This window comes from Chrysemys picta, chromosome 5 (assembly GCF_011386835.1).
Source record: "Chrysemys picta bellii isolate R12L10 chromosome 5, ASM1138683v2, whole genome shotgun sequence".
Lineage (NCBI taxonomy): Eukaryota > Metazoa > Chordata > Testudines > Emydidae > Chrysemys > Chrysemys picta.
In genome coordinates, this window is record NC_088795.1 from 94,201,447 (window position 1) to 94,219,661 (window position 18,215).

At 40.7% G+C, this 18,215-nt stretch overlaps 1 protein-coding gene across 13 annotated transcripts in view; it reads left to right on the top strand.

The window, feature by feature from the left end:
* The window catches only part of CNGA1 (cyclic nucleotide gated channel subunit alpha 1), a 122,916-nt gene that overhangs the window by 83,282 nt on the left and 21,419 nt on the right, over positions 1-18,215 (top strand). For 11 of the 13 annotated variants that reach the window (XM_042841863.2, XM_065598079.1, XM_065598086.1 and 8 more), the window contains 2 exons: positions 13,342-13,464; positions 15,642-15,758. The exons of 1 other annotated variant lie outside the window; for it this stretch is intronic. The gene's annotated coding sequence lies outside the window, so the exon portion shown is untranslated. Of the gene's footprint in view, positions 1-8,501; positions 8,634-13,341; positions 13,465-15,641; positions 15,759-18,215 lie in introns of those variants that run through there. One more of the 13 variants, XM_065598085.1, reaches the window with a different exon arrangement.

Consider the following 18,215-nt stretch of genomic DNA (forward strand, 5'->3'; position numbering starts at 1 on the left):
GAGCAGTGAAGCACAAGGTGGTTACAGTTACTGCTGGGTGTCAGCTACCTGGCAGCTCTGCTCTAGACCCATGAGGCCTTAAATGTAACTACTGCTCTCATTTAGTCAGACAAAAATTCCAATAAACTCAATAGAACCCTTTATGGTATGTGTGCTGAAAGTGGTTTTATGTGAATTACAAATACACTTTAGTTGTCTTAAAATGGACTAAACCCTGCAGACGTTATTCAGTCAAAATTGCCATTTGACTTCAAATGGAATTTTTTCCTGACTAAGGAATGAAGGAATTAGCTAGTATTACTGAGTTCTGTTCTATATCTTATGTACAAACGCAGTGCTACAAATTACAAAATCATCTTTATTAACCCTTATTTTTAGTAAGAGACAGTTTTGTTCGTGGCATAGGTTCAAGTTTTCTGTGGTCATTCATTGAGTTCCCTGAATAAATAGATGAAAAATCCTTTAAGATGTGACTATCTCAGAGCTGAAAAATATGACTGCCTGTAGTATATCAATATTCCTGTTCTTGCTACAGATATTACCCCGGCCACCTTAACAAATCAATTGTGATTCTATAGACAATGCTTCTGAGGCTGCCTGTGTTTTAACTTTATGTTGTCTAATCTTGCTCAGAGAAGGCCTAAATGATATAAGGTTAAAAATGCTAGGAGCTGTGGGAGCCTTTACTACACTAGTGCTCCTACCATTGTTGGAACAGCACCAGCACTAGGAAAAGGTGGGAAATATTTGCAAAAAACAAACATACCTATAGTGTAGACAAGACCTAAGCATTTATCCACCTAGATAACAAAACAACAACATAGTAAATTTCTGATTTCCTTTGTGACTACAAAGCAGAGCCCTTCTTTTCAGAAACTAATGATTTATAAATAAATATGTATAGGCAGGGCTGGCTCCAGGGTTTTTGCCACCCCAAGTGGCACAAAAAAAAAAAAAAAAAAAAGCTGCGATCGCGATCTGCAGTGGCAATTCGGCTGGAGGTCCTTCGCTCCAAGCGGGAGTGAGGGACCGTCTGCCGAATTGCCGCCGAATAGCTGGACATGCCGCCCCTCTCCGGAGTGGCCGCCCCAAGCACCTGCTTGGCAAGCTGGTGCCTGGAGCCGGCCCTGTGTATAGGTATCATGTAAATGAGAGCTTGCAAATAGAGACAGCCTTAATAGGATTGAAAAGAATTATAAAGGAGCTGACAAAGCAAGATATGGAAATAGATTAAAGCAGGCCTAGTAAAACAATAATCCAGGGCTTCTATCTTCCTCCCATCAGTCAAGGTTACTTGATTCAAATACAAAACAATGTAAGAAATCCCTATGGGAAAATATTGACCCTTGTATAAACACTGGACCTAACTGAGCTTTCACTGATGTTAATGGGATTTCTGATTTTGACTTAAAAGGGAGCAAAGCTGTACCTATTGTCAAGTCATTCAGCAAACATAGGGCTTGATCCTGCAAACCCTGACCCATAAGAGTTGGAGTTATCCCACTGACTACAATGGAAACACTCGTGAATAAAAATTACTCACTGGAGTAAGGGTTTGCAAGAACAGAACCACATGTTTTAAAGCAAATCTGATCCTTCCCTATCTCAGTTAAGATATAACCCCATTGGATTTTAGATGGAATTCAAAATTCCTCTACATAAAACATATAGATTTTGTCCACAGTACATGTGGACCAACATGAAAACAACATGAAATTTGATATTTTTAGTAATAAAATACCACGTTATATAATATGGGCACAGAAGCAGTTAAATAAAAGATTCAAGAAAAATCATTAAACTTGATACAAGTTGAATTTTCAGTCTTGCTGAAACAACAATAAATTATGTCCTGAAAAATATGCCCGAATTTGGCATATGATTTGCATCTGATTTCATTTGATATTCTGGATGCCTTTTGTGAATCTGCATATTTGGGTATAACATTAGCTATGAATTTACTGGGTTTCTAATATGTGGTGTTTTGTTTTGTTTGTTTTTAATAGCTACAATGTTCTCGTAAATGCAGTATTGTTGTAGCCGTGTCGGTTTCAGGATATTACAGAGACAAAGTGGGTGAGAATAATATTTTATTGAACCAACTTCTGTTGGTGAGAGAGACAAGCTTTTGAGCTACACAGAGCTCTTCCTCGGGTATGGGAAAGTTATTCAGAGCATCACACTTACATACAAAATCAAACAGATAGTTTAGCATAATACTCCTGGGAGCATTCTGCACCAAAATATTAAAAATTCTGTGCCCAATATTTTAAAATTCTGCATATTTTATTTGTCAAAATAACACAATATAATCATACCAGTTTGAATTATTTTGGTAATTTATTTCAAAATACCTTTCAGCAAGCATGTCAGTAATAATAAAGACAACAAAATAGATTCCCCTAGAAGTAGAGAGTTAAAGAAATCCCTACGACAACCCAGTTTCTGTTTCTCTGTTCTGTTTTTGTTGGGCGCCTCAGTCTGGGTATGTCATGCATTCCTGCTGGGCGCATCTTGGGGGAAAACTCTGCCTTTCTGGTCTCAGACACACACCCCCAGAGCCCAGCTTCGGGGCACCCCCCACCCAGACACCTGTACCCACATCCCTCAGAACCCAGCTGCAGGATCCCCCCAGTGCAGACACCTGCATCCCCTCCTACCCAGAGTCCAGCTGTGGGGCACCCCCCAGCCCAGACACCCAGACCCCTCCCCCCAGAGCCCAGCTGTGGGGTGCCCACAAGTACACACACCCACACTCCCTACCCCCATAGTCCAGGGATCCAGAGAGAGAAACAGCTTGATGCTGGGTCCGGGGCTTGTATGGAGTTTCCTGCACACTGCCTCCTTCCTTCAAGGTGTGCTGAGAGCTGCAGCTGCCCAGAACCCTCCAGCTCTCCCTCCCCCTTCCACCAGCAGTGTCCTGTATTTGCGACCCGGAGAGCTGGGCTCTGCTTGGTCCAGCAGCCACTAGTGGTGGCCAGCAGTTTGCGACACCAATTCTGTGGGGGAAAAATGAAATTCTGTGCAAAACATTAATTCTGTGCAAATTCTGCATTGCGCAGTGGCACAGAATTTTCCTAACAGTAGCGTGAGTAGTTAGCATATATTATAAGCGACCATTGAAAGTCACGTGGCCTGTTAGCACCCTGATAGAACCTGCTTCAATACAGAAATAAACCCCCCTCTGACCACACACCCCTAGTTGCCACCTACCACCCCACACTGCAACCCATACAGGGTATCATCAAACAACTACAACCCATACTCGCTGGGAACCCCATTCTGAGAGAAATCTTTCCTGAACCCCCTCATCTGGCCTTCAAACAACCTTCCAAGCTCATAATCAGAAGCAAGCTCCCCACAGGGGAGTATATCAGTACTCGTGCTCCTTGAAGAGGGCAAACTATGGGCACGTGAGTCCCATCACTGGTGCCGGTGCAGTTTGGAAATCCCATTCTTTTAAAGCCAGCAGTTACGTCAGGAATATCTTTTATGCCCACCACTTTGAGGTAAACCTGATTGCCTCAGAAACCTCTGCCACCACTTTACCTACAGTCAATTTTCCAACACCAAACTGGTTGGCAATGATGTGTAGCAGTCTGGGATAGCCAGCTTTGAGAGGATTACAGCAACCCACTTCTGGACCAGGATGATTGCCCTCACTCTGTCAGGTGCCTTTGGTGGGTCAGAAAATGCCACCAAAATGTCCACCAGCATTTCATCAAAGCTCTGCCTGTTTCCTGACACAGGAGTGATAGTTCAAGCAAAAAGTTATTCAAAAGGTGCCTCCTCCATGTTGCTGGCTCTGGTATCTGGGTGCACACAGATCAAAATGACAGCTCAGCACGATGTGTTGGTGGGCTGTTCAAACTTCCTTTGATGTGCTGGGTGGACAGTCAAGTTTTCCCACAGTGCAACATGGTCAAAGGGCTAGAGCAGTCACATTTCAAGCTGGCATAGGGAGCCTGGAATCTGATCAGTTTGAGTTGGGTCTGTGTACTGCAGTGTGGATGTTAATGGCATATTGGGCTGCATTAGTAGGAGCATTGCCAACAGAGTGAGGTAAGTGATTATTCCCCTCTATTCAGCACTGATGAGGCCATATCTGGAGTATTGCATCCAGTTTTGGGTCTCCCACTACAGAAAGGATGTGTGCAAATTGGAGAGAGTCCAGCAGAGGGCAACAAAAATGATTAGGGTGTTGGGGCACATGACTTACGAGGAGAGGCTGAGGGAACTGGGCTTTTTTAGTCTGCAGAAGAGAAGAGTGAGGGGGGATTTCATAGCAGCCTTCAACTGTCTGAAAGGGGATTCTAAAGAGGATGGAGCTAAACTGTTCTCATTGGTGACAGATGACAGAACAAGAAGCAATGGTCACAAGTTGCAGTGGGGGAGGTCTAGATTGGATATTAGGAAAAACGATTTCACTAGGAGGGTGGTGAAGCACTGGAATGGGTTACCTAGGGAGGTGGTAGAATCTCCATCCTTAGAGGTTTTTAAGGCCCAGCTTGATAAAGCCGTGGCTGGGATGATTTAGTTGGTGTTGGTCCTGCTTTGACCAGGGGGTTGGACTAGATGCCTTCTGAGGTCTCTTCCAACCCTAATCTTCTATGATTCTATGATGCCAGAGCCCCAGGTTCGAGCCTGGATTAGAAAATTCTTAATGTAGGGTTAAGAATCAATGTAGATGCTCAAGTCCTGGGTTCTCTTACCCAGGCCCGATGACTCAAGTCCCACTTACACTGGAGTGTAGACTTACCCAAAGTGCCCTTAGGGAAATTGTGAATTGAGCCCTAAGGGAAGGACAGAAGGGAAACCTATGGCAAAGCTAGAATCTGAACCAAATCTCCTGCAATCTATCTCAGTGCCTTAACCACAAATCATACTTTCCTGTCAGCTTGTGATTAATTCTTTGCAGTTTTATGTTCTGATACAATTCTATATGAGTTTGTCTTTTTTCAAAACCTAAGGTAGAGCAAAGAGATTTCTACTAATAGCTTTTCTCTCTCTGATAGCTAAAATAATATTTTTTCTTAGAATTGGCAAGAAAATTTTTATAAACAATAACATTTTTAACTAAACATATATGAAACATTTTACAGGTATTTTAAGCATCATGATGGGAACATTGTAGTCCCTTACAAAGCTGTATTAGTTTGGCTGAGAAGTTTCCAAATTGACTAAAACTGTAATTATTATTATTCTAGGCTATTTGAGAAAATATGAAAGAATAAACAGTAAACCATATCTATTCCAGTGAAAAACCCTAGTACAATAATAATGTATGAATCTGCAATAAAAGTAATACAAAAATATCACCAGACAATATTGCTATGTAACACTTTTCCAATATCTTCCTTAGTTTCAGAACAGGAATTGTTCAACAGTCTTTGTCAAATCCCATGCATATTCATAGTATTCATAAGCTTCTGCTCAGGTGTGGGATAATGGTGACTGTCACAGTCACTTTCATCTGTCTCTAAATCTCAAAATCCAGCACTAGGTCAAGGAAATCCTTGTCTAATGACCATGCCCTTGTCTTGGAATAATACAGAGAAGTATCATTAGACTGCCCATTTAAGAAATTCAGCAATAAGGAAATTAATCTCCTGAAATGTTGGTTATGTTTGGATTTTCATTGTGGCTGTTTACATTCAGCGTGGAAATGCTGACAATTTAAAGGACTGCAATCATTACTAGAAGCAGATTACATTACCAAGGTAAGCACCCACAATAGCAAAGCACCTTGTGACAACAGTAATATCAGTGTCTTCTTTTTCCCACTTAACTATTTTTTTAAATTTGCTTTATTCTAGATTATCCTATTTTCTAGAGGGCAAATCTAGAGATTTTGAAACAACACAGTATTTAATGTAAATAACTGAATATTTTGTATGTTGTTCTTCAATAATTAAAAATAAGCAAATAGACGTACTGGGCCAAATTAATCCTTGGTGTATCTCTATTGAAGTCACTACATCCCTGAAGTCAGTGTAGATACAGCAGGGGTAAATTTGGACCATTGTGCCAATAGGAAAGTGAGAACTGGCTAATGTAAAAAAGCACAGCAGATGGAGCTGCTAATCCTCCATTCATTACAATTCTGTACACGAATAATGCTCTATTTTGTTTTCTTGCATCCTAAAGCTCTTGGCTTATCACTGGTAAAATAGTTTTAAAAAAACAGTAAGTGTTTGGATATTTAGCTGTTCTTCATAGCTCTCTTATCTTTTTAAAAAGAGAATACATAAAGTCAGATTATTTGTGAAATCCATTACATGATAATAATTGTGAAATATTTCTAAAGCAAAAGTTAATTTGCATTACTTTGAATTCAAACTTCCTAAATATTATAATCTGCTGTTGTGGAATGGGCTAGAAGATAACGATCAGTATGATAGTTTGCGCTAATATGATATTTTAACAAAAATGGTGTAGCTAGAGAATAAGGAAAAGCTATCCATTAACATAATTAATATAGTCCAAAATATTTTGCTTAACATAACTTCAATAGGGGCAGGGATTTTGACCCACAAGTGCTCAATAGAAATACCATGCTCACAGATCAGACACATATGAGCAGACAGTTGTGTTGTCATTTCTACAGGACAATTTTGGGCTTCTGGGTTTAAAAATGTGGCCCTTAACTTCTGAAATTATCAAAAATATTCTTTAATGCTAATAGAATTTGAAGATAGGAGAAACAACCTGATCCTGCACTCTTTACTGAGATTCAAATTCTGACCCACTAATTTGGAACTATAGGGGGCCAAGTCCTTTCCGCTTCTGTGCATAGGAGTTCCACACCAGCCTAATCAGAACTTTCAGGCTGGGAAAGAAGAGGCCTCAGAGTGGCTGCTCCATAGTCTGAACCAGTGGAACTAGGGGTTTGCCAACTTTCTAATTACAAAAAAAGAACACCCTTGCCCCAGCCCTGCCCCTTCTCTGAGGCCCTGCCCCCACTCACTCCAGCCCCCGTCCCTCTGTCGCTCACTCTCCCCCACCCTCACTCACTTTCACTGGGCTGGGGCAGGGGGTTGGGGTGCGAGAGGAGGTGAGGGTTCCAGCTGGGGGTGCGGGCTCTGGTTTAGGGTCAGTAATGAGTGGTTCAGGGTGCGGGAGGGGGCTCTGAGCTAGGGCAGGGGATTGGTGTGTGAGAGGACCACCTGACCAGGACAGTGATAGTAACTATGAAATGCTAAGGGAGATTAGAGAGGTTATCAAAATAAAGAACTGAATAATAGTGGGGTATTTCAATTATCCCCATATTGACTGGGTACATGTCACCTCAGGATGAAATACAGAGACAAAATTTCTTGATACTTTACATAAATGCTTCTTGGAGCAGCTGGTACAGGAACCCACAAGGAGAGAGGCAATTCTCGATTTAGTCCTGAGTGGAGCGCGGGATCTGGTCCAAGAGGTAACTATAACAGGACTGCTTGGAAATAGTGACCATAATATAATAACATTTAACATTCCTGTGGTGGGAAGAACACCTCAGCAGCCCAACACTGTGGCATTTAATTTCAGAAAGGGGAACTATGCAAAAATGAGGAGGTTAGTTAAACAGAAATTAAAAGGTACAGTGACTAGAGTGAAATCCCTGCAAGCTGCATGGACACTTTTCAAAGACACTATAATAGAGGCCCAACTTAAATGTATACCCCAAATGAAAACACATAGTAAAAGAACTAAAAAAGAGCCATCATGGCTTAACAACCATGTAAAAGAAGCAGTGAGAGATAAAAAGGCATCTTTTAAAAAGTGGAAGTCAAATCCTAGTGAGGTAAATAGAAAGGAGCATAAACACTGCCAAATTAAGTGTAAAAATTTAGTAAGAAAAGCCAAAAAGGAGTTTGAAGAACAGCTAGCCAAAAACTCAAAAGGTAATAACAAAATGTTTTTTAAGTACATCAGAAGCAGAAAGCCTACTAAACAACCAGTGGGGCCCCTGGACGATCGAGATGCTAAAGGAGCACTCAAAGATGATAAGGCCATTTCAGAGAAACTAAATGAATTCTTTGCATCAGTCTTCACTGTTGAGGATGTGAGGGAGATTCCCAAACCTAAGCCATCCTTTGTAGGTGACAAATCTGAGGAATTGTCACAGATGGAAGTGTCATTAGAGGAGGTTTTGGAATTAATTGATAAACTTAACAGTAACAAGTCACCAGGACCAGATGGCATTCACCCAAGAGTTCTGAAAGAACTCAAATGTGAAATTGCGGAACTATTAACTATGGTTTGTAACCTGTCCTTTAAATCGGCTTCTGTACCCAATGACTGGAAGATAGCTAATGTAACGCCAGTATTTAAAAAGGGCTCTAGAGGTGATCCCGGCAATTACAGACCGGTATGTCTAACATCAGTATCGGGCAAATTAGTTGAAACAATAGTAAAGAATAAAATTGTCATACACATAAAAGAACATAAATTGTTGGGCAAAAGTCAACATGGTTTCTCTAAAGGGAAATTATGTCTTTCTAATCTATTAGAGTTCTTTGAAGGGGTCAACAAACATGTGGACAAGGGAGATCCAGTGGACACAGTGTACTTAGATTTCCAGAAAGCCTTTGACAAGGTCCCTCACCAAAGTCTCTTACGTAAATTAAGTTGTCATGGGATAAGAGGTAAGATCCTTTCATGGATTGAGAACTGGTTAAAAGACAGGGAACAAAGGGTAGGAATAAATGGTAAATTTTCAGAATGGAGAGAGGTAACTAGTGGTGTTCCCAAGGGTCAGTCCTAGGACTAATTCTATTCAACTTATTCATAAATGATCTGGAGAAAGGGGTAAACAGTGAGGTGCCAAAGTTTCAGACGATACTAAACTGCTCAAGATAGTTAAAACCAAAGCAGACTGTGAAGAACTTCAAAAAGATCTCACAAAACTAAGTGATTGGGCAACAAAATGGCAAATGTAATTTAATGTAGATAAATGTAAAGTAATGCACATTGGAAAAAATAACCCCAACTATACATACAATATGATGGGGGCTAATTTAGTGACAACTAATCAGGAAAGAGATCTTGGAGTCATCGTGGATAGTTCTCTGAAGACGTCCACACAGTGTGCAGCTGCAGTCAAAAAAGCAAACAGGATGTTGGGGATCATTAAAAAAGGGATAGAGAATAAGATGGAGAATATCTTATTGTCCTTATATAAATCCATGGTACGCCCACATCTTGAATACTGCGTACAGATGTGGTCTCCTCGTCTCAAAAAAGATATACTGGCACGAGAAAAGGTTCAGAGAGGGGCAATTAAAATGATTAGGGATTTGGAACAGGTCCCATATGAGGAGAGATTAAAGAGGCTAGGACTTTTCAGCTTGGAAAAGAGGAGACTAAGGGGGGGTATGATAGAGGTATATAAAATCATGAGTGGTGTGGAGAAAGTGAATAAGGAAAAGTTATTTACTTGTTCCCATAATATAAGAACTAGGGGCCACCAAATGAAATTCATGGGCAGGAGGTTTAAAACAAATAAAAGGAAGTTCTTCTTCACACAGTGCACAGTCAACCTGTGGAACTCCTTGCCTGAGGAGGTTGTGAAGGCTAGGACTATAACAGGGTTTAAAAGAGAACTAGATAAATTCATGGAGGTTAAGTCCATTAATGGCTATTAGCCAGGATGGGTAAGGAATGGTGTCCCTATCCTCTGTTTGTCAGAGGGTGGAGATGGATGGCAGGAAAGAGATCACTTGATCATTACCTGTTAGGTTCACTCCCTCTGGGGCACCTGGCATTGGCCACTGTCGGCAGACAGGATACTGGGCTGGATGGACCTTTGGTCTGACCCAGTATGGTCATTCTTCTGTTCTTATGAGGGGATGAGGGCTCCGGCTGGGGGTGGGGCTGGGGATGAGGATTTTGGGGTGCAGGAGGGGGCTCTGGGCTGGGGCCAAAGGGTTTGGAGTGTGGGAACGGGCTCAGGGCTGGGGCAGGGAGTTGGGGTGTAAGAGGGGGTGTGGGCTGCGGCTGTGGGTGTGGGCTTTGGGGTGGGGCCAGGAGTGAGGGGTTTGGGGTGCAGGAGGGGGCTCTGGACTGGGACAAATGGTTGGGGTGTAAGAGGGGGTCAGAGTGCAGGCTCTGGGGGAGAGTTTGGGTGCGGGAGGGGGTTCAGAGCTGGGGCAGGGGTGTGGGGTGCGGGAGGGGGTGTGGAGTGCGGGCTCCAGGAGGGAGTGTGGGTGCGGGAGGGGATTCTGACCAGGGCTCGAGGGTTGGGGTGTGGGTGGGGGTGCAGGATCTGGGAGGGACTTAGGGTGTGGGACAGGGTTCCAACCTGGGGCAGGGGGTTCAGGGTGCAGGCTCCAGCCAGGTATCACTTACCTTAGGTGGCTCCCGGTCGGCGGTACAGTGGGGCTAAGGTAGGCTCCCTGCCTGCTCTGGCTCCCCGCTGCTCCAGGAAGTGGCCGGCATGTTCGGCCCCGAGGCGGAGGCGCGACCAGACGACTGCACGGTTCCCGGCCAACAGGAGCTGCAGAGCTGGCGCTTGGGGCGGGGTCAGCCTGCGAAGCTTCCCTGGCCATCTTTGCGCTTAGGGTCACAGGGACATGCTGGCCACTTCCAGGAGCTGCGTGGAGCCAGGGCAGGCAGGGAGCCTGCCTTAACCCCACTGCGCCGCTGACCGGACTTTTGATGCCCCAGTCAGTGGTGCTGACTGGAGCTGCCAGGGTCCCTTTTCGACTGGCCATTCAGGTCAAAAATGGGGCACCTGGCAACCCTACTAACAGGGCCTCTACAGATTCTGACTCATCTGTATCTTTTATGGAGGGATGTGTGGGTATGAGACCAAGGATCTTAGGGGAACATGCGGCTCAGTCAAAGCCTCCAAATTCCAGTGCTTGAGCGTGAGGGAGGGTTTGAAGGGTCTCTACTGTCTCCTTTTCACTTCCAATATCTTGGGGTGAGGAATGTTTCAGTCGCATTGGTTCCCTGTCCCCAGCTGACAGCTCCTTTTAAAAGTTCTCAGCCAGGACTATACATTGCTATGATTGCCCCTTAGGCCAGTTGGAAAAGCCTTATGGGGTAGTTCCATTTGAATGAGAAGTCAGTGACAAGAAGTTGGAGTAACCTTGGTGTAATCCATTTATTTACAGAAATATACGCAAAGTCCTGTTTCTTTGAACAGCAGAGGAATATACAGCAGACCAGCTTTTGCAGAAATTCTAAGCTAGACATTCCAGCCTGGTACCCAAGAAGCCTCTGTTTTCTTATGGTGTACCACAAACAGGGCCGGCTCTAGGTTTTTTGCCGCCCCAAGCAAAAAACTTTTTGGCTGCCCTCACCCCGGCCCTGGGCTCCCCCCTGCACCCCGTTGCTGCCCCAGTCCTGGGGCCTGCTGAGTATAGTGACCCAATTTTACCAGCATTTCTGAAAGGATTTTATAAAACACCTACCTTTATTTTGTATCTGAATACTGAGATTGCATATTAACCAGAATGCATTGTACAAGGGCTAGAGTACCAACTTTAGTTCATGATTTGCTATGAAATTCTCTTTCCAACAGTAAAACTTCATGTCAGGCACAGGTCCCTTATTCATGTGACTGCATGGTACTCTATCTAAGGTACTTATATGGCCTCCATCAACATTATATCGGAGTGCTTCACAATCTTTAATAATTTTATCCTCACAACCCTGTGAGGTAGGGAAATGCATTTAACAGATGAGGAACTGAGGCAGAGAGACTAGGTGTTGTGCCCAAGATCACACAGGAAGTCTGTGACAGAGCAATGAATTGAACCTAGGTCTCTCAAATTCCAGGCCAGTACCCTAACTACCCTAAACCATCCTTCCTGTCTTACTCAGCTACATAATGGGCCATGTTTGAAAAACCTAAATGATTCCATATGGAGGGCCCCTACCATGGTCCCATTAAATTGGGAGTTTTGCTGTTGACTTCCTGGGGACCACCAGAGGGCCCAACAGAGCAAACTCTCTCAGCTGCTAGTGTCTTTGTGAGTTCCTAGGAAAGCATTAAGAGTGAAATAAATCAATGGCAAAGCTTGCTTTGAAAGGACCGGGATTCCACCCTACATATTTAGTAGGCAAAGATATTGGGCCTGATTCTCCTGCCACTGACACGAGTTTAAAACTAGTGTAATTCCACTGACTTCAGTAGAAGCATTCCTGATTACACCAGGGTGAGAGGAGAGTCAGCTCCATTACATTTATTCTAAAGTTATAGTACATTGGGGAGCTGAACTGCATTCAGTTTTGCAATTTGTGGCTTGCACTCAGACCTAGAGTCTAATCTTATATCCCTTTAATCTTACAGAGTCATATTTTATCATTTTTATTACTTCTTAGTTGTATTGCAGCAACAGCTAAAGGCATCACTCAGGAGCAGGGCCCATTTGTGCCAGGCTCTGTACAAACACATAGAAAGACACAGCCTTTGCCCTGACACGTTTGCAATCTAATCAAGGGCAAGATGCAACAAGTGGCTGTGAAAAATAACTGGAAGAAGAGGGGAGGGAGGATGAGAGCAGTATGCTTCAGCTAGAGTGCCTTTGCAATTTGTTGTTGTAATAGGGGAAGTACTTGACATATTTTATACTTAATAATACCCCAATAAAAATAGAAAAAAAATTAAGTCACATATTAAGCCTGAAGCCATACTACTGACATACACACAACTTCCACTGACTTCTGGGAGAGCTACACATGTGTAAAGAACTATAGAATCAGGTACATTACATAGAGCTAGATTTTAATGCTGTAATACAAGTATTGTGAATAGAGAAAATGTGTTCTATGTAAAAACAATGAGGAGTCCTTGTGGCACCTTAGAGACTAACACATTTATTTGGGCATAAGCTTTCATGGGCTAGAACCCACTTCATCGGGTTCTAGCCCACGAAAGCTTATGCCCAAATAAATGTGTTAGTCTCTAAGGTGCCACTAGGACTCCTCGTTGTTTTTGCTGATATAGACTAACACGACTACCACTCTGAAACCTGTGTTCTATGTGTTTTTATTTAATTGTACATAATACATTTAAATCACATCCATATATCTAGAATTACATTGAAAAGCAGCCTTGCTTAACATTCTTAAAACACACAATTGTGTTTTCTGCTATTATGGAAGACATTCTGGGTTGTTTTTTTCCCCTGATTCCACTTCCTATTTTCCAGATGTGTAATGATTGAATCAGGAGCAAAGAGAGATATGTTTAAATTTCATCTCTCTAATTTCTATGATCAATTTTCTACTTTTTGCCCTAGAGCATGTAACATGCAGATGTTAGGCATTCTGAGGTTTCTTTTTGTATAGAACCATAAAAGTACTTTTTTTCATTTTGAAATGATTCCTCCCCTCTCACCCAAGGAGTACCAATCTGACCATGAAGGTTGGTGTGATTAACACCCATCACTCCTATATAAATGTTCCCAGGCCGGCAGTACAGGATGCTGATGTGGGCGTAGGAAGGATAGAGAATGGGAACAGGAGGTAAGTCAAGTACACTAAGTAGGTCAAATTCTGCTTTTGGGATTTTTTAATTTTTATTAGTTTGCATGGGAGTGACGGGGATAGGTGTTTGTCCCTGTCTTGGTGTCTTCTCTCTTCCATTGATAAGCAGTTTAGCTTTTAACCTACCCGTGATACATTGCCCATTGTAATTAATTAGGATAAGGTAAAATGTGACTATATTTGTAAGTCAAATGATTTGGCTTCCTTAAAAATGAGTTTAGCTTGTCAAAAAATACACTCAAATAGTCATTACCAAGTTTTCACCATCCAGCAAAGTGGCTCATGCCTTGAGTTGGGACAATACTGCAAAAAGTACAGTTGTGAGTACATCCCACTTTGCTGGCATTCACAACCCTTTTTATCTGATTATTTGTAGACATTCAACTGAGCCACTTTTTATTCACAAGAAAGTCCACTGAAAGCTAAGCAAGATAAATACTATTCTGAATAAATATTTGTGAGCATTAAACACTGGGAAGACCATTTTTTGCAGAGAACCACCACACAGTTACAAACGCTTGTAGATAATTTTACACACAGAAAAGGGGATTTTTTTAAGGTTTCTACAGCTTAGTTCATCAAAGCAGGGAACTGAAATAATATCCTGTGACTCAGATCATATAGCAAAAAAAGTGAATTAACTTTTTATTCTGACTGCTCATAGGCTAATACTTTCATATTTGGCTGTCCAAATTTAGACTCCTCAATCCATGTTTTGGCTTCTAAATAAAAAGTATTCTTATATTCAGAGGTGCTGAACACCCAGAGCTCCCACTGAAGTTAAATTGTAGCCTATGGTTTGTTTACAAGCTGGTCACTATGGCCACATTTTTCAAACCTGAGTGCCTAAAGTCAAGCATCTAAGTTTAGACAATTAAATAAAAGTGGCCTGATGAGCACCTGCAGCCAATCCAGTCCTATCGATTTCAGTGGGAGTTACAGGTGTTCAGCACAAAATTTTGCATGCAAGTTTTGCTTGAGGAATATCTAACTAGACAATTTGCATGTACAAGTGAACATCTGGTGTATCTGCAATTTTGGAGGCTGGTTTAAAAAACAGGTGAATTTTAAAGTTAAATGAAAAGTGTGCTAAACCCAGAAATGTGTGCTCAGAGCTGCTATTAACAGGCTGTAGGGGGCATTCATCAGACATGTTAAATTAATTTGGTAAAACTGCTATTCCCTCTGAAATCCACTTTCTAGTTCACTAAAGAATGCACCATGAATTGCATAGGACCATCCTATAACCAAGCAGTGTACACTGATATAGGGGTACATTTTCCTCTTGATGTAAATATGTAACTTAATCCCTAACCCTGCAAAGATTTTGTGTGCGCTTAACTTTACACATGTGGGTAGTCCCACTGACTTTCCAAGGTTGGGACCTTAGATTTGTACATTTCTGCAAGATCAGGGACTATGTGGGGGACAGGTACTGAAAGTTCTTCTATGTTTTGTAGCTTTCCCAGCACATTCTCAATGCTTAACAAATAACAAAAGTCCATACCAAGAAATAATGTTAATGCAGCTTTAAGGTTTAGAGATAAAACACATAAGTAAATCATGCCTGGGGACCACTATTTATGAATTAGCAAAAACAACAAGGAGTCCTTGTGGCACCTTAGAGACTAACAAATTTATTTGGGCATAAGCTTTTGTGGGATAAAATCCACTTCATCAGATGCATGTACAGTAAGCAGTATATATATGAAAAGATGGAAGTTGCCTTACCAAGTGGGGGGGCCAATGCTAACAAGGCCAATTCAATTAAGGTGGAAGTGGCATATTCTCAACAGTTGATTACTTTTGTAGTGCTAATGAGGTCAATGCAATCAAGGTGGATGTCACCCATTTCCAACAGTTGACAAAAAGGTGTGAGTATCAGCAGAGGGAATATTACTACAAAAAACTCCCATCTTTTCATATATATACTGCTTACTGTATTTTTCACTACATGCATCTGATGGAGTGGGTTTTAGCTTATGCCCACAAAAGCTTATGCCCAAATAAATTTGTTAGTCTCTAAGATACCACAAGGACCCCTTGTTGTTTTTGCTGATACAGACTAACTCAGCTACCACTCTGAAACCTATTTATGAATTGTTGCTGTAAGTACAATAGATAATTTCTTCATTGTACATACTGTTTAATTATAGGTCTCTGGCTGAAGCGTATGATAGTTCATCCATATTACAAACACAGGAGCATGGGGACAGCTGCAGTGGTTATTCTTCCACAAACAACTCACAGGCACTGAAAAGAGTGCTACAGAGGTGAGATAAATCCCAGGAATCCATGTTTAGCACAGTGTGCCTACATATTTATGTGTTTACCTATCCATGTATCCATTTATTTACACAAGTTTAGTGGAGATATTTTGGTAATCTTTCTCATGTCTAAAATGTCTATTTTAAGGGGACATTCTTGAGTTTACAATTAAAACTTGACATATATACATAATCTAAGCAACTGAGAAACTCTCAGCAATAATCACTAGTTATATGAAGTCTATGGCATGGTGCCAAATTTGTTTCTGGTAATTAATTACACCAATAATTATTGCATTAGCACCTAGAATCCCCAACCCAGATCAGGGCCTCATCGCATGAGGCACCGTACATACACATCATTAGTAAGAAACAATCCCTGCCCCAAAGAGTCTCTTCACCTTTGTTTTTTCTCATCAATTGGGGTTGGCAGCTCTTGTTCTTTGTTTCCAAACATTTCTGTCAAGTATGTCTTCCAAGCTGACACCAACCTTCTTCATATCCTCCTTCAGCATCTCAAACCACCTTTTTCAGGGTCTTCCTCATGGTCTCTGTCCCATCACTAATAGCTCTTCTACTCTCTGGTCAACATATCCCACATCTCTACCCCCAAAAGAGTATACAATCTAAAGACAAGACAGACAAAGTTTGGTAGAAAGTTGGGGACCAGAGAGATTAAGTGACTCACTCAAACTCACAAAGTCAGTCCGTGATCGCACTGGAAATTGAACTCCTACTTATTTTGTCCCAAGATTTGGGGCAGGGACTGTCTTTCTTGTTTGTACAGTGCTTAGCACACTGTGGTCCTGCACTATGATTAGGGCACCTAGGTGCTACTGCAATACAAACAGTAAAATATAATAAAATAATAATAAATAATAATAAATAATAATAATAATAATAATAATTAATAATGCAGTACCTTAAGCACAAGACCATCCTTCCTCTCTCTAATAAGGAGAGTTGCTTCGGGGAGGATTTTGGCTTGTGATTTTTAAATATTTTGTTTACAGCAGAATCAGCCAGTCAACAAAGGGAGCACTAGTTAACCAAAGGAAATTAAAAAAACAAGCAATCTGGATTGCTGTGTTGAGCTGACATCACTGTTATTATCAGTGATACTGATACACAAATAAGGAAAAACACAATTTTTTCCCACTGAAAACACACAAGAAAAATGTGTTCCAACTGTAAAAGGAAAAAAATTCATAGGACAAGAAATCTTATTTTCAGGCTTTTAAGTGAGAATTACAAACAATGTAATTTAAGAAAACAGTGTGGACTGATTTAAATCAAAGTGAATTAAATCACAGATTTTAATCAGCAAGAAGAAAATCTGGATTTAAATCAATTTTCATCTTGTTTTGAATTTGAACTTTCTTTATTTTCTTAAAGACAGGTTGGTAACTATTAAAACATAATATTTAGTTTGCAACTAAATATAGCTTTTACACTAAATTTGATACTTGTTTTTGCTAACCAGGATACTTTATATCTAAACAAATTTATGTAAGCAATTATATAGCATAACATACCATCAGATCCTTAATTTTTGCATTTTTTACTATGTTAGAAATAATGAATGACATTTCTTATTTACTAGATGATTAACTCTTTTTTACTTGTGATTTGTATCACGCTGTATTTGGATAGAAATTATAATTCAATTACAAATGTACAAAACCATTTTAAAATGGTTTGATAGCTAACTCCAACTACCTTAAATATGTTGGATACATAATAAAAAGTTTATCAAAACATATTTTGCATTTAAAACTAACTGATTTATTAAACAAAGGAAGTATTATCTGCTGTTTGTGAACTGAATTAATTGTTTCTGGTCATCAAATCCTCCACAATTTTAGAACTAGTATAGCTCATCCTCTCACACCTCATAGCTTGGAAGAGAAAAAGCAGCTTTCCTGCTTTTTCAACTCCTAATCTATTTTTCAACTTCGATTCAACTAGTCATTAAACTGAACTAGTGGAATAAACTGAAATGACGAAAATATTCTCCTTGCACTTGCAGAAGAGGGAACTGCAGTCAAAAGCTGGTTTAGCACTTCAACAAACTTTGGTTTCAGGTGCTTAACCAGTGACTTTCATCAGTTCAGTGGTTTGACTTTCTTTAAAATTTTGGCAGCAAACATGTACTGCTTGATTTTTTTAAATATAATTTTAACAACTTTAACAGATTTTAATAAATTGAGGCCATAATAGAGGATGAGATAATTTCAAATTTAATTTTAAGTAGGTTGTGTTTGAAAAATAAAAATGTATTAATTTACATTTTTTAGAAATCAGTTTTTTTTTTAATTGACTTGTATTCAGCCTGTAAGAAAAGTATTTAAAAACTGAAATAATGAAACTATACTCAGATCTCTCTATTTAGTTTTCTCTAAGGCTATCCTGTCACTGATATCTAAACTAGATAGTATCAATTTAAAATATTTGTTCATATAA